This window comes from Sphaerodactylus townsendi, linkage group LG05, assembly GCF_021028975.2.
Source record: "Sphaerodactylus townsendi isolate TG3544 linkage group LG05, MPM_Stown_v2.3, whole genome shotgun sequence".
Taxonomy (NCBI): domain Eukaryota; kingdom Metazoa; phylum Chordata; class Lepidosauria; order Squamata; family Sphaerodactylidae; genus Sphaerodactylus; species Sphaerodactylus townsendi.
The window spans coordinates 92,948,188-92,965,652 of record NC_059429.1 but is presented as its reverse complement, the minus strand read 5'-3'; positions in this window follow the sequence as shown (position 1 = coordinate 92,965,652).

The following is a 17,465-nucleotide window of genomic DNA, read 5'->3' as shown; positions in this document are numbered from 1 at the left end:
CTTTCTCTGGCTTGATGGCCAAATGAGTAGGGCAGTGTTTTCAGAACTTCGTGAATAAGGACAACAGTGATTATTCAAATATGGGCAGTGGTGGGATCAAAAAATGTTAGTAACAGGTTCGCATGGTGGTGGGATTCATACAGTGGCGTAGCGCCAATGGGGTGAGGCGGGGCACAACAGGGGCATGGCCAGGCATTCTGGGGGTGGGGCATTAATAATTTCTCTGTTACTGTAAAAAAAACTCTTACTGTAAAAAAAAGTTCCTAATTTCCAGCTGGTATCTTTCTGTCCACAATTTAAACTCTTTATAGCAAGTCCTATCGTCTACTGCCAACAGAAACAACTACTTCTCCTCTAATTGACTGCCTGTCAAATACTTAATACTTTCAAATACTTAATTTTGTTTCTAGAAATCAAAAGGATACTTTCCTTAAACAAGGAACTTTACCATATTACTAAAACATGTTTTTAAAACAGCCCAACAGGGAGAAATATCCCATTTTCTACCTTGGCTAACCAGCCACATAGGAAACAACAGGACTTTATGATTTTTGGACCTAATGGAATTTCTAACGGAAAATCAGACCCAATTCGTAACCCCCTCTTGGCACACACAAATAATTAGTAACCCACTCTTGGGAACTGGTGAGAACCTGCTGGATCCCACCTCTGAATATGGGGCATGATGAATAATGACACAGTGATTATTGCAAACATGGGGGCATGATAATCCGTTTACACTTTTGACTTTTAAAGAGGAGAAAAAAGAAGAGTTAACATGAAGGTCTACATGATTGGCTAGAGAGAAGAACTGAGAGTTCTTAGCCAGAGCATTGAGAGTTCTGAGGGAGAGAACTGAGTTGAACACCAGAATGAACTGTTATTCGGTTGTAGCTCTGTTCTGTGGAGGCTGAAGGCCAGTTCTAAATGAACTGAGCTACTCTAATCAAATGCCAGGAAGGACAGATTTAAGTTAGGGAATCTATGCCAAGGTCCTGCTGTTAGCCATAACACAGTAACAATGATGAGCCACAGTGGTGGTTTGGCTGATTTTCTCTGAGAAGAACCCACCCAGATGGGGCAATAAAGCTCTGGAAGGTGGTTTAGTTGACAAATAGAGAAAGGATTGGGTTTCCTGAAGGAAAGCCACAAGTCCTTCTCTGATAAGCACTGTGTGAGATAGATACTCTAGAAGAGAGATTGCTTTAGAATTAGTGTTTGAAGAACTGTGTAGGTTATACTTACCTGAGGGTAGAAATTAAGGTTTTGTTAGTACATTAACTAGAGAGCCAAACAGAAAACTGAACACCTATATTGGTAGGTCCTTCGTTTCTGGAGAATTTAAGTGACTGTAACAGCTTAAAGGCACTAAAAATATTGAGTGAACTCTGTGAACTTTTTATCAACTGTAAAAAGATACTGAAAAAAATGTAAAATAGTAACCTCTCAGAAACAAGCTTCTTGTATATAATTTCAATTTTATCCTTTGCCAGAAAAAAACTTCCTGATTTATTTCTTGACAATAAAAACCTTTCAAGCTTCTGATGCCGGTTTATTCTTTTCTGACAGAAAAGAAAAGATTATTTTAGTGTCCCTACAGATCTGCTAATCTTCCTGTCTGTGAAGTTCCCCAGTTGAACAACTAAAAACTATTCTTAATGTTTGATTTAATTCCTAAAAGTGGGAAAATGCAAAGTGTATACACACAAAGTCCAGGGCCTGTTCCACACAGGCCAATAAACACAGATTAAGGATGATTAAAACCCCGTTTGGGGGGGATTTCACACAGATCGCGCCCCTAAAATGAGTCTTCCTCGTGTTATTTCCCCAAACCAGGTTATTTGAGAATTGCACTATTCACAAGTCTTTTGAAAAATCCCTGGTTGTAGGTGCTTGCATGCAAACAGCTGGGTAGGAGGGGCTTTATTTGGCTGTGCTTTCCTTTTTAAAAAAAATCCTGACTTACATCTTCATAGCCACGCAGGTACAAATGGTCGTATCATGAGACATCAGCATGGCTGTGGGGGTTCATTTGTGCATGCCTGCATAGCTATGCATTGGTGGGAGGTAAAAAAAAAATTCAGGGCATTGCTCCTTCCCACCCTCCCTCTTGTCATATATTTCTTTATCAAAAACAGAAATTCAGCATGGACAGATTTTCTATACAATCTACAGGCTATATGATCAGCTATGGAAGACCAGCCTTACCCCTCATATTCCATTTTTTCTTCTCTTTTTTATCCTGGCAGCCTCAGTGAGGAACTGATTTTGAGTCAAAAAGTAACAGAGAAAGACTTTGCTACCTCTTTCAACCACCTTTCACCACTCCCAGGGCAACCTCACATAACACCCTTGGAGAGATGGATTACTGCCCATTAATGGACCTTTTCACACAATCAAAATAAAATGTTTTGAGGAAGGAAATAAAATGTTTCCTCCATGGAGTTTTGCATTGCTCCCCCCCCAAAAAATGTTTTATTTTCTGTCTGAAAATGTTTTAAATGAACCCTCTTTAATGATTCCTTTCTGGAAACAGTTTTCTGTAAGCAATTATTTTGTGGAAGTGTTTTCACTTACTCTGCGGATCTCTTCAAAGTCTATAATGAGTTCTTTTCAGCTGGAAACATAGCGTGCAAAAAATTTGGTGTCCATATGCCTACTGACTGTGGACTGGAATGTGAATGATAAGGACAAATTGTGAAATCAGTGGATTTCCGATAAAAATTGGATAATGTTTCTGAATAATGTGATGATACTGAAAAAGCAACAGCTATTGATAAACTTTTCCCATCTGTCTTCAATGATTTATTTCTTCTGTTAAAAATCTGAGCCGCCCTTCTGGTATCATAGTAACTACTTAAAAATATGAGAACTTCATTATGAGAATACTTTTCTCAGTGATGCAACTACATTTACATTTCTGTGAAAGAGAGACATCCCATATTAGAGAATTTCTTGAAAATGTAACACAACCCTTCTCACTGTTAGATAAATATGCCTATTTACTTTCTTTAAATTGCAAATTCAGAACTCTTTAAAAATTATTCTAAGCATCTAATGAAAGCGTTGATAGAATTTTATTTCCCGGAATTATTATCCTTAGATTACTCTATTAGGAATTTTGATTGAGTCTTCATTGTGAATCTGGCTCACATTTGATACCTTATATTCATGTAGACATCCTATCTTGTTTCATCTGACTTCTGGAATTTAATTATAATATTTTATAAAAAATAAAATTAAAAGGCTTAATTGTAAAACATTTTATGTTTGTTCACCTTCTGATGTATTCATTTTAACATAGTATGTGTCTATTTTTCTTATTTGCAAGTTGGTCCAAGGTGGGCCTGCAAAGACTACTTCAAGCCTTTGCGATGTACTGCACAAACAGTGCCCTGTCGATTAATTATAACAAATCCAAAGTGCTGATCTTCTCGAATTCAAAAAAACTCAGCACGTGGAAAATAAACGGTACATTGATTGAACAGGTCCATTCATACAGATGTTTAGGAATCACCTTCCACCATTCCTTAACCTGGACCTCTCATATCCACCAGACTCTCAATACAAGTAAAACCAAAGTGTTGGCAATATCCAGATTTTTTCACACCAGAGGCGGTCAATTTTTTCCTGCCGCAATGGAAGTTTTTCAGTTAAAACTACTGCCACAATTACTTTACGGAGTTCCAATCTGGGGAGCAAAAACCGCTGAGAAATTAGAGAGTGTTCAATCTTTGTTTTTTTCTCGTTAATTGGGTCTTCCAAACTCAGTCACGTATCAAGTTCTTTGTTTAGAAACTGGAGCCAAGACGATTTTTTCCCGGGTCTAGCTTTCTTTGTTTAAATACTGGCTTATTTGCAAGTAGTATCTGCATAAGGATTGCCAACTCCAGATTGGAAAATTCTTGGAGATTTGGGTTAGACCCTGGGGAGGGCAGAGTTTGGAAGGGAAGGGAACTGAGTAGAGATGTAATGCCATAAACCCAACTCTGCAAAGCTGCCATTTCCACCAGGGAAACTGATCTCTGCTGTCTGGTGATCTGATGTAATTTTGGGAGAACTTCAGGCCCCACTTGGAAATTTGGAATAGTGTTGCAGGAAATGACCCTGAATGTTATCACTGATAGCAAATGACTCAAGTTAGGCATTATTCCCAGCATCAGTAATATGTACTCAGGAAGTGTGACAACAAAAATCTCATAGAGGTACTTTCTGTTAGAGTTCCTGGGGGTATTTGAAGGGAAAACAGTGGATATGTATCTGAGACAGAATCTGGTAGTTCTCAACTACTGGACTCAGCATGTTCTACAAGTGAATTATAAATAGGTTATAGTTTGGGTCTCACATAGCACTTGTAAAACAGTTCATTTGGAAATGACTCAGATACAATCCCTGGCATCAGTACAACATACAGTACAATACCTGGCATTAGTAAAACATGTAAAATCTTACTCTTATTGAATAAAACCAGTGTTAAAAAACTGAAAGTAGAAATCATAAATGGAAATATAAAATTCAAAAGGAACAAATATGCAGCCGATGTGACATGATGGAGTTTGAGACACACTCCTCTAGGCTTCTCATTCCATTTAAATCTAAGAAACCAGTTTATTTTGCTGTTTGGAAATGTATTTATTTCAACTTGTAATCTGTATTAGCTAATAAGTATCATAGAATCAATATGCAAGTTAATTACAAAGAAGAAAGTTAATTGATTCAACATTTTAGTAGTCTGATGATTCAAATATACTTTTCTCCTGACTAGTGATTTCTCAAATGTTATTCCCACCCATGCTGAAAAGAGCCCAGAGAGCTTACAAGAGGTTATCATATTATTCTCATAAAATCCTGCCCTGTGAGTTGCAAGACTGAACAGGAATTCAAAGTCAAGTATCTCTGATCCAAAGTCAATAAACTCAAATCTTCCTGGTTTACAGGCAACGTTTTCACCACTGCCCCACATTAAGAACATAAGAACATAAGAACTAGCCTGCTGGATCAGACCAGAGTCCATCTAGTCCAGCACTCTGCTACTCGCAGTGGCCCACCAGGTGCCCTTGGGAGCTTACATGCAGGATGTGAAAGCAATGGCCTTCTGCTGCTGCTGCTCCTGAGCACCTCGTCTGCTAAGGCAACTGAAATCTCAGATCAAGGAGGATCAAGATTGGTAGCCATAGATCGACTTCTCCATAAATCTGTCCAAGCCCTTTTTAAAGCTATCCAGGTTAGTGGCCATCACCACCTCCTGTGGCAGCATATTCCAAACACCAATCACACGTTGCGTGAAGAAGTGTTTCCTTTTATTAGTCCTAATTCTTCCCCCCAGCATTTTCAATGAATGCCCCCTGGTTCTAGTATTGTGAGAAAGAGAGAAAAATTTCTCTCTGTCAACAGTTTCTACCCCATGCATAATCTTATAGACTTCAATCATATCCCCCCTCAGACGTCTCCTCTCCAAACTAAAGAGTCCCAAATGCTGCAGCCTCTCCTCATAAGGAAGGTGCTCCAATCCTTCAATCATCCTCGTTGCTCTTCTTCACTTTTTCTATCTCTTCAATATCCTTTTTGAGATAAATACCAGAACTGAACATTAATAGCATCTAAGTGCTGTCGCTATTCATGGCTTTATATAAGGGCATGACAATCTTTGCAGTTTTATTCTCAATTCCTTTCCTAATCATCCCCAGCATAGAGTTTGCCTTTTTCACAGCGGCCATGCATTGAGTTGACATTCCCATGGAACTATCAACTAAAACGGCCAAATCCCTTTCCTGGTCTGTGACTGATAAAGCACTGGACCCTTGTAGCGCAGGCGTGAAGTTTGGATTTTTTGCCCCTATGTGCATCACTTTGCATTTTGCTACATTGAACTACATTTGCCATTTCTTAGCCCAATCACCTAATTTATCAAGGTCCGCTTGGAGCTCTTCACAATCCTTTGTGGTTCTCACCACCCTACATAATAGTTCTCACCACCCTACATAATTTACATTAAATGGGGATCTCCTATCCATCTATTCCAACAGGTGACACTATTTGAAACAATAAAGTTGTTTGCTCAAGATAACATTCCTAATGTGAAGGCAGAGACATAGTTATGTACAGTGATGCCTGGGCCTCACCCAGGGTGCCCCCTTGCAACTATGCCCAACTCCACATGGGCATAAAATGGGCATAGAACTGATTCACTAAGACTATTTGGACATTCAACTTTTAGATGTTCAAACTGGACTATATGTTTTGAAGCAATATTCCTTCTCCAAGAATTTTGGGACCATATTGCATATTTATCTATTTATAAGTGTGTATTGAATATGTACTGTATCTTTGCATCATTATCTATTACTATTTGGAGCATTATTGTAGCCTATGATGCAGTTTATATTATTAAATTTTGGATCTGATTCTACAGTACTATATGTATTTTCTGTTTTATTTAATCTTCAGAGGCATAGCACGGTAAGATGTGGAGAATCACCCATGAATGTGGGCAAAACATTAGGAGCAAAAACAAGCGGACAACAGCCACACAGTCAGGAAAATCCACATCATACCCCCAAAAAATCTCTGATGTTTTTCATCTTTGTGCTCATACTACCTACTCTTAGCAGCAAGTATTCAATTTTTCTTTGGCCCTTTCCACACAGCAGAAAGGGTGCTGCTCCACTGGCAGAAAATATGCCGGTGGAGGGGAGGGAGCCATTCGCACTGGAGCGTGCAAGCAGCCCCCGCAGAGGCCAGCATAGAAGAGGCAGCTATGTGTGGAGCAGCCTCTTTTGCGTCCCCCCCACTCACTTCATCCTCCAGTGTCGGTCTGGAGGGCTGCAGGGACCCGCCCATGCTGCCTTTCGACCTCCAGGGGTTGGAGGGCAGCGTGGGTGGGTCTCAGCAGCCCTCCAGACTGACGCTGGAGGACGAGGTGAGTGGGGGGGACGGGAAAGTGGCGCCTTCGGCGCGGTGCAGTTTGCACTGCGCCGATGGAAAGGCGGCGCTTAACCTCTCTTGGGAAGGGAGGTGGAAAGCAGCTCCTTCACGCCGCTCAAGGCCACACAGGACAGTGCTGCTGCATTGCAGCAGCGCTGCCTGTGCAAACGGCTGCCCAGGGACCGGTGTTTTTCCATCTCTGGGCCGCTGTTTTTGGCCCCGTGAGGAAAGGGCCTTTGATTCTCCTGATTTCTGAGGCAATGGCATTTCCCCTGTCCAATCAGACCTGTGCAAATGATTAGAAAGTGATTGATCCATGCCAATCACCTTTGAAGACAACCCCAGAAAAGGAACTACTATGGAGGAATTTGTGTCAGTCTGTGTGTGCTCAAGCTACTCCGTTTATGCAGCTCCAAATATATGCAAATTTATCACTGGGAATCAGGAAAAAGTTTGGGGAATTCAGCTGCCACATCTACTTATGCTGCCCCTCATCAGCAAAATCAACTTTTATAGCTTTAAAGTCATGTTTTTTGGAACTGATGCGTGACTTTGATCGAAGTGGTGAAGCCAGAGACCACTAGTAAACAAATATATCATGTAGCTTCACCCTCAGAATCTTACTTCTCAGCCCTTCACTATCCTCCTCCTCCTCCTGGAATTCCTTAAATAGTAGTAGTAAGAAAGTAATAAAGGTATCCCTACGGTGGATATCCAGTGTGAATTTGTGTTTCATAGCAATTTGATGATTGTGTCACATTCAATCACATAGTTGTAAACTATTTTGAAAGATTACAGGGACAGGGTAGAAAGAAGATTTGTTTGTTTATTCAACTTTATTTATCCAAGTAAGGAAGCCTTCTTTACTTTGTGAAAGAAAACAATGGACTGTGACAATGAAGGATGGCAAGTACAGTTTTCAGTGAAAGGTAAAAAAAACTATTGTCACTCATTCACTGTAGGATTACAGTGTCAGTCACTCACTGTAGGATTATATTGAAAAACAAATGGAGACAGGATTTTGTGTTAAATGCCAACGACTGGGGCTCTGCTGCTGTGCTGCTGCCATGTCACTCATATAGAAATCAATGGAGAAAAGTGTGCCTGAACCAAGGGGAACCTACTTCAGAAGTATGTAAAATCAAACTTCTTTTGATTCTGGTAGGTTTTCCGGGCTGTCTGGCTGTGGTCTGGTGGATCTTGTTCCTAATGTTTCACCTGCATCTGTGGCTGGCATCTTCAGAGGTGTATCACAGAGGGACGTCTGTTGCACACTGTCCGGCTATGAAAGCCTTTGACAATACATCAAATTTCTTTTGTCCATTCTGCTCACAATTTAGGGGGTCTTTAGATTAAAGGGAGGACTATGTTCTGTGCAATGTTTGTGTCAAATTTTTTTTTTTTTAAAAAAAACAGCTTAAAAAGTTGAAAATACTGGTCCTGAAATTCTGGATTGATCTACAAGGCACATTTCTGGTGTACTTTGGCTGTAGGTGCATAAGCTGCATGTCTGGTAATCATCTTAAACTAAGGCCTGTGGTTAAGGACTGATGGTGCCTAGTGTGCAACAAATTGCAGGTCCCAGATCTAATCATCTGCCAGAGGGAAGAAAGACATTTGTAAGGGAGAACTATTGTCCAAAATTGTCATTCTTGACTTTTCCATGTTTTTCATTTATGTAGACACTTGGAGGTCAATGCATTGAAAGCACCTTCGTGACACTGAAAGATGAGAAGTACTGAAAGATTTCTCATAAAGCTGTCTCCCTCAAGGATTGGAACCTCCTTGCTCTGCACTTTTGTCTGCAAAGGTCAGCAGTGTGAATGCAGGGATGTCTTTAGATGACAGAACTGGAATTCATAAGTGTAAAATTCCTATATGCAGCTCCGCAAAAGAGCTGGGAGGAGGTGGTAGGCCATTGTAAAGAAATAATATTCTTAACACAGTTTTATGGGTGTTCTTTCATATCAGCCTCATCTATGACAATTCCAAGCTTAATTTTACTTAACTAGGTAGGTGATGTGTTGGATTTGGTTCATTGTATTGCATTTTCACTTTGTGTTCCAAACTGAGGAGATGATGCCTGTTTTCATTAAGCTCTCAATCTTTCCTAGCCTATCTGAAAGGACTGCTGTGATCCAATTCTGAAAAGTTGCGATAGATCATATAATAGTTTTTGTATCTGATAATAATAATAATATCTAGAAAACATTTTCCAGCCTTAGTTCATTGCACTGCACATACTGAGAATATGCCTGGATTAACCATGAAAATTTGTTTCTTGGCTGCATTATATCAAGTTTATGCCTCTGCCATTTCTCCAAGTCCTTCACTACCGTATGACAGCATTATAAAGCCAATATAACAGAGTGGAGAATCTGGCCCAGTTAGTTTATTTACATCCCATCCAACAGCTCAAGATAAATTACAACTTGCAGCCTGTAAATCTTTTGGGGGGGGAAATTAGCTTCAGTTCAAGAGCTTCTGCTCAGTCTCAGGGCAAAACCTTCATTCTCAAATTATTCATCTTCCTAAAGCTCTTGTTAACAAAATTTCAGAAGATAAAATGAAAAATAAATAAAAATGTAAATTTATTTACACCAAATGGCCCATTTTTTAAGGCTAACTCACAGAAAATTCACTTTGTGGCTTCTTCACAGGGGGTAATCCTTTCCGCCTTTTTAATTAAGGAGAATTGTGCAGCTGCAATTTAAATCTTTTATTAAAAAGACCAGATGAACTTGCTTTTAATCAGACTGTGAATGAGAGCTGATGGTGCCCTCCAGTTAGTCTGCAAGATGACATTTAGGGCTTATGCCTCCTTGGCTGGGGCTGCCATTTTGTGGAGTTGTCTACTATGGAAAACTCTGCCTCTATTAACATTTTAGTGCTTTTAATGATTATTTAATGACTGTTTCAATTCGTTTTGATATTTTAAACACAAAATCTGCAGAGTAGCATTTTGTGAATAAATATAATGGAACTGCAATTACTTTTTCTTTGTATGCCACTTCCCACTCTATTTTCTTTTCCCCTCCTCCTGGCAGCCCCCATATCCTCTCTGCTTTCCTCTGTTTCTTTCTTTCCTGCCCACTCACAGACTTTTCTTGCAATGGCGTAGGAGGGGATGGCACCTGGGGCAAAATGGTGCCTGCCCCCCCCATAGTGCTCCCCCATGGCACCCCCATGCCCCACCCCCACTTAACTTAGTTCAGCTGGCTGCAAAGAGCAGCCAGCTGAAAAAGCAGCTTCTTTTCAGGCTGCTCTGGGTTTCAGGGCCTGGCTGGGGGCGGGGGGGTGAGGGGGGAAGGGAGATGGGTGTGGGGGTGATTTTCTGCCTCCCATGTGACCCCAATGGCATGTGCCCAGGGTGTGGCACCTCCCGTCTTGTGGTAGGTCTGCCCATGTTTTCCTTCTCCCCTAGTCTTCAGCTTTACTATTTATTTAATTTGTACCTTGTCTCTCTCCCCAGTGGAGACCTAAAGAAGTTCATATAATTGTGGTGGGATAGTTTTTTTGTCTCACAAATAAAACAGTACTTTCCCCCCATACTTTCCCAGCCAGCTCACTACCCAGTCAGTACACAGGGACTGAAAGTTTCTTCTTGGCCCTCTTTTTCTGATAGTGTGCTACCACCCAGGGCAGAAATCAGTCTCTCTCTCTTTCTCTCTCTCTCTGTGTGTGTGTGTGTGTGTGTGTTGATTCTTGTCTCTTAGCCTGCATCTCACAGCCTGATGGCTATGATAGCTGCATCAGTTAATGAGGACCAACCCAGGATCTACTTGCTGTCTTTGTTTATCTTATTTATTTAAATTATATTTAAATTGCTTTAAAAGGGGTATTTTATATCCCTTTTGAGAGAAAAGTTGGACACCAATATATATCCTGTATGATACACTGTTTATGGGGTTTTAATGTTTTAATGTTATGCTCAGTGGAGCTGATATTATATGTGATATGTTATTATATGTTCTATCATTGTTGTTTTAATTATGTTGGACAAAACCCAAAGCCCTTTGGGGGAGAGGCAGTGTAAAAATCTGAAAATAAATAAATAAATAAATAAAAGTGGCATAACATGTCTTAATAAAAAATAAATGGCCACTGAAAATTTCTAACCCTCATGATCATGGATAGGAGCTCAAAGACACCCAATGCTTGTGACATTTAAGTCTTGGTCACACTGCAGAACTTCTTACAATCTTAATAAATTAGAGAAAGGAGTGCTCTTATGTTAACATGCCCATTCTACCTATTTTGCATAAATCCTTGTTACATATTTTAGTACTTGCAAGATGAAGAAACAAGTTTATTCTAGGTGAAGCAGTCATGACGGAGAACATATTTTAAGTGAGCATATTTCTTACTAGGATTAAGATTCTAGATAGATAGCATATTAATCATACCGTATATACTCGTCTATAAGTTGACCCGCATATAAGTTCAGGCACCTAATTTTACCACAAAAAACTGGGAAAACTTATTGACTCGCATATAAGTCAAGGCTGGGAAATGCAGCAGCTACTGGTAAATTTCAAAAATAAAAATAGATACCAATAAAAGTACATTAATTGAGGCATCAGTAGGTTAAATGTTTTTGAATATTTATTTCAAAGAAAAACAGTAAACTAGCTCTGTAAGTGGAAAAGGGAGTCAACAAAAACAATATGTTCTCAACAATAACTTTAAAAGTACAAAAACCTTAGCTCAACCAGCAACCAAGCTAAAACACAAGAGTTAAAATCCTTCAAAACTGGATTTTTGGTCAGGGAGGGAATGTTTTATGCCATGGTACTCAACATTTGTATATCTTTAGGAGTATTCCTCCTGATGATACCACCCAGGTTTGGTGAAGTTTGGTTCAGGGGGTCCAAAGTTATGGACCCTCAAAATGGTAGCCCCATCTACTATTAGCTCCCTTTGGAAACAATGGGGGATGGGGTACCCCCTTTGGGGGTCCATAACTTTTGACCCCCTTAACCAAATATCACCAAACCTGGCTGGTATTCAGCGAGATTATTCTCAGATTATAACACTGTTTGGTGAAGCTTATTGGTCCAAAGGGACCCCTCAAAATGTAGTCCCATCTACTATTAGCTCACATTGGAGACAATGGGGGAATGGGCACCCTCTTTGGTGGTCCATAACTTTGGACCCCTTGAACCAACCTTTACCAAACTTGGGTGGTATCATCAGGAGTGTCACCTGATGATATCCTGAAATTTTGGTTCTGCTAGCCTAAAAACTGCGCTTCCTGGCAGCCAACAAAGTAAAAACCCTAAAATATTTTTTTAAAATACACCTCACTCGCGTATAAGTCGAGGAGGCTTTTTCAGCACAAAAATGTTCTGAAAAACTCGACTTATACATGAGCATTTACGGTATGTATCTATGATTCACTTTTCAAACTAGCAATTTCTGCAACTTTTTAAAGGAAACCTTACTTATAGGATAGTTCTCTAGAGCTCCAGGGACAATTTTTGCAAAATGATGTTTGCTACAGTAAACACCTATGGCATTTTTTTTATGCCAGACACCTTGTCACAACTAAATTATCCTGTTTAGACTAAGCCAAAGTTTCATTGTTTATAGTTCAGTTCTATTCATGTTTATTAAGCAGCAAAGATGCCAGTGGGGCTTATCCTCAGGTAACTGTGCATAGAACTATAGCAGCAATATGAAAACTCTCAAATGCTGGCATTGGTAAAAAGGAGCTATCAGAGTAAATAGATAATTTACATTTGACTTAATATGCAAGCTGTGTTAATTTAAATTTGCTTTAGAACCATTACAATATTTAATTCTCTCTCTTATTATTTGTCTGCATGTGAATTTTACAATCAGACTTCATTATGAATCTGCAGCTTTTTCAGGATTTCAAGGTGATTTCTGACCCCAAGTATTCTCAGAGAAGAATGAGTCCCTTGAGGCCTTGTTAGCTGGCACAGGGATCTTAAAGCCAATTAATTCACTTTCTGGATGTAATGTATGACACATTTCACTATCCCATCAATTGTTGAAAAGAAAGAAACATTTTAAACACACATAATCAGAATGGACACCAGATTGCCAGTTAAAATGGTGAGGGCTCTCTAATTCTCAGGAGGGTTTGGACAGTCACCTCCCTTGTCTATTTAGTTCATGATAGCATCCATCTCTGGCCATATGGCATAAAAAGCTCTTTTGAATCTATATCAAGCTAGTGCCTACAAAGTATACTAATGTAATCAAATGGTGCAGAAAAAGCATACCCCGCAGTTTTGTGCAATGTAATTTGTACTTAGTTTGTAAATCAGTTTGTAGCTGAAAAGCACTGCAAGACAGACCAGCACAGCATGCTGCACCAGGCTCCATAGGCATTGGTGCCCTGGAAAGTCTTTATCCAAAGTACCCATTAGCAAGCTGAGAACACTAGTAGTCAGCTCATAACAGCTCTTGCCTAGACTTGGGGTCCTGTAGGAAAGCCATATCTGTCCTACTCTATATTATTCCTTCTGACATTTGTGCAAGTATAAGTCCATCATACCCACAGCTATGATCATTGATGCAACATTTCAAATAGATGCACATTTAACCCATCCCCAAATGGGCCTTGAAGAGCTGAAATATACACTGATATATGTCTATAATTAGTTATGCCCTTTCTTGTTTTGAAGAAGCTAATTTGTCTGTTAGATGATATATGAGGCAGAAATCTGAAGAAGCTTGTTGCAGTGTCTGGGGATACTGTTTTCCTAATAGGGATGTTTATGCAGTCCTCAGGCCAGGGCTCTGATATTGTATTATATTATATTATTTATTAATTTATTTATTATTAAACTTATTATATCACCCACCCACTAAGGGCTCTTGGCGGTGTACAAAGGAATTAAAACACCATAAAATTACAATTATTAAAACATAAGCAATCAACACCCCTCCCCTTCCCCTCCCCCTCCCCCTCCCCTCCTTCCACTAGGGAAGGTGGGCCATGTCCAGATGCTGGGCCCCCTTCCTCCCCTCCCTTGCATGCCACCCCTCACACTGCTGACTCATATACAACTGGTATCCAAGAGTCAGACACAATTAAATGGATAAAGAGACACATACATATGTGTGTGTGGGGGGGTGTATAAGATATTATTGTGCATTTATACCTATATTTTAACATTGTATTTGTGTACTAGGATCTTAAACCACTATTTCTGATGTAACTATTACACACAAATGTTAAGTACATTGTTTATAATTGATATGGCAGGTCATATTCTGTTATTCTAGGCTTGGTAAATACCCTAAAAATTCAACAAAATTTGGATTTATTTGGGTATAAAATTATTTGTATGACCGAATAAGACAAATAACATATTCAGATATAGCCGAAAATTTGGGTATATCTGAAAAATTCAGGTCCGTTTTTTTTGTATTTTTGGTAGTTCTTTCAATTTTGGCCTGCAGGGAGTGCATTTGGGCCTGCAGGGAGTGCATTTTTAAAGCTAGCAGCAGCACAATTTCAGGGTATCATCTGGACACTGTTCTGATGATACCACCTGAGTTTGGTGAAGTTTAGTTCAGGGGGGCCAAAGTTATGGACCCCTAAAATGAGTGCCCCATCCTCCATTGTTTCTAATGGGAGCTAACAGGAGATGGACTACCCATTTGAGGGTCCATAACATTGGCCCCCCTGAACCAAACTTCACCAAATTTGGGTGGTATCATCTGAACAGTCTCTGGATGATACCCTGAAATTTTGGTGCCACTAATTTAAAAAATGCATCCCCTGAAGGCTGAAATGCAGAAAAACACCAAAAATACCCCCCAAAAGCCCGAATACCTTTCATTCGGATTAGTTCATATTTGGACAGGACATATTTGGCCAATTTTTGTCTGAATATGCTCGAGTTCGCCCAGATTCAGAAAATCTGGTATTTGTTTCATCCAAATCTCCAAGCCTCATTATAACTGGAACCAATGTCTGCCAATTAGTATGTATTCCTAAATGATAAAATAAAAATGATTCATTAAAAAAACCTGCAGACAATGAGAATCCCTGCAGCATCATAAAATGTCAGGTGCAAGGGATGGAGGAAACTTACAAAAGAGCTTTAATGTTTGGGTGGGAAAAATAAGATGTCTCCTTACCTCCTAAGCTCTGCACAGCAAGCAGGAGACCACTTGCAGATAACTTTAAGACAAAAGTCCTCATTTTAGTGACTTCAAAAAAAGATGGCAAGCTGAAATAAGGCATCCTGAGGATTTCTAGAGGGAAAAACTGTGAGGAGTTCCTCCCCGAGATGCCTTTTTCCTTTTCTCAGGACATCTTATTTGTGCTGTGCAGAATGGACCATGATGATGATGATGATGGTGATGATGATGGTGATGGTGATGGTGATGATGAGCATGTTCTAAAGTTTCTGGTTCTCCAGCCTTGCATGGGCAAAGTTTTGCAGGCTGTAGATCTTTTTCACCCTCCTTTCCAAGAGGGCAGAGCTGCACAACATGGCAGTGTGAATGCCCTTCTATACCTGTTTGTTTCCAGAGTTGAAAGATATGTAGCCGGACTAAGAGTATATTTGATACTAGTTCATGACCTAAAAGGAGGAACTCAGGGAAAATCAAATTGTCTTTCAGTATCTAAAATACTTTGTTATATTGCTTGCTTTGCTGTATCTAATCCTAACAATAAAAGGGCTTGTGGAGAAAAACAGAGCCATTCCATTTTGCCCCTGATGATCTCAAGGCAACTAGATGAAAAATTGTAAGTTAAAATCAGGGGAAGAAGGCTACAGGGTACAAAATTCAACTTCAATCAGAAGTAAAGTAATAACAGAGCCACTTGATGATAGTGTTAGACATGGTCCTTTGAGGTTAATTTTTTTAATTTTTCCACTCAGCCTTAATCTAGTCTCACTGTGTAATCTTGACCAACTCATTATAGTTTTTTTCTAACCTATCTCTCAAGGTTCTTTTGAGATATGCATTTACTTCATTTATACCCTGTCCTTCTGCCCAACAGGAACTCAGAGTGGGAAAAAAGGCCTAGTTATAAGGTAACAGTGAACATATCAGTTTACAATAGAACAGCAGAGGTAAGAAAGCTGTACTGTTATTTTTGTCCTTGGGAACACTACAGAGGATCTAAACCATAATGTTTAAGTCAGGGTAACTATCTTAAGACATGTCTTGAGAAATTTCTATTTCCAAGTATAACTAAAAATGGATCCATTATATCTTTGAATACGATCTATATTATAAATTAAAATACATCAATTTTAAAATGAAAATGCCTAGCTGACATTGCATTGCAGTATTTTTTTTGAAAGGTGAATTTGTAATGTACATATAATTCGTTGATAAATATCGAGTGCAATTAAAATCTCTAGAAGTGTAAATGAATCAAATATTCAGTATACATATAATTAAATGAAATGGATTGATTCAAAATTATAGTGAAATAATGATAAGATTGATATTCATTACAAGAAAGATTTGTTCCAGAATGATTTAAGAAGTAAGTGAAGCACACAGGAATTGAAAAGTGAAACACAGAACCAGAGTTAACAAGGGACCAAAATTAAATTAAGTTAAGGGACCAAAGACATGACTCCAGTTTGTTTCTGAGTGCAAGTGTCTGGTATCCATTGCTGCAGTCCCTGGACTGCAGTCCTTGGACAATTTATTCCTTTTGTCCACATAACACTCTTGTAGGTCCATTTATACCAAATGATGCCAAATAATAGGGGGTTTGACAGTGGTCTACAGAAAGTGTTTGTTGCATCTTTGTGTTGGCAATGTTAATAAATTTACTCCTTGATTAATTCTGGAAACCTTGCAGGAGATGACAATCACAATTGGAAAAAAGTTGTATAGAAGATACACATTTCATTAATAATAATTAATTGCTTCTAAAGGAAGACTACTCCAGAGGAATGGTGATTAACACCCATTGTTTCCAAATGTTGTTTGCTTGTACAAATATGTTAACAGAAAACAGATGGCATGGATAATTCATTGCCTAGCATAGTGCTGCTCAGTCTATTGTTTTTGCCTATTGCTGTGAACTTCAGTCAAGGAATATGTATAGCTGTCTCTCTAGTGGCTGAAGAATTAGTGAGAGACACTGTATGACCTTGGAGTAGGCAGGGATGGTATCACAGCAAAGCAACTCAGTGGTTGTAGATCTAGGGACTGATGGGCATAGCACATGGAACTCTAATTGGTTTTGGGATCTGGCTTTCTTTTGCTTGCATAGGAACTGCTATGTGCCAACAGATGTCACCTGCCCTTGCCAAAGCACAGCTGTGCTAGTAAATTTACTGCTGTGATAGAGAGTGAACAGAATTCTGTTCACACTGAAGCCGATACCTTTGGTAGTGTGTTTCACAGTTTGAGACTTTTTTGAAAGAAAGCACATGATCACCACTACTACAATGCATGAGTTAAATGCTGGATTCTCTCCTCTGGCAGTATTTTTTCCTGAATATAGTGTCCATAATTATAGTCTTAGAAGCTATGATAGCTGAATCTGAAACTTTGGAAGTCCATTCAAAGATCAAAAGCGC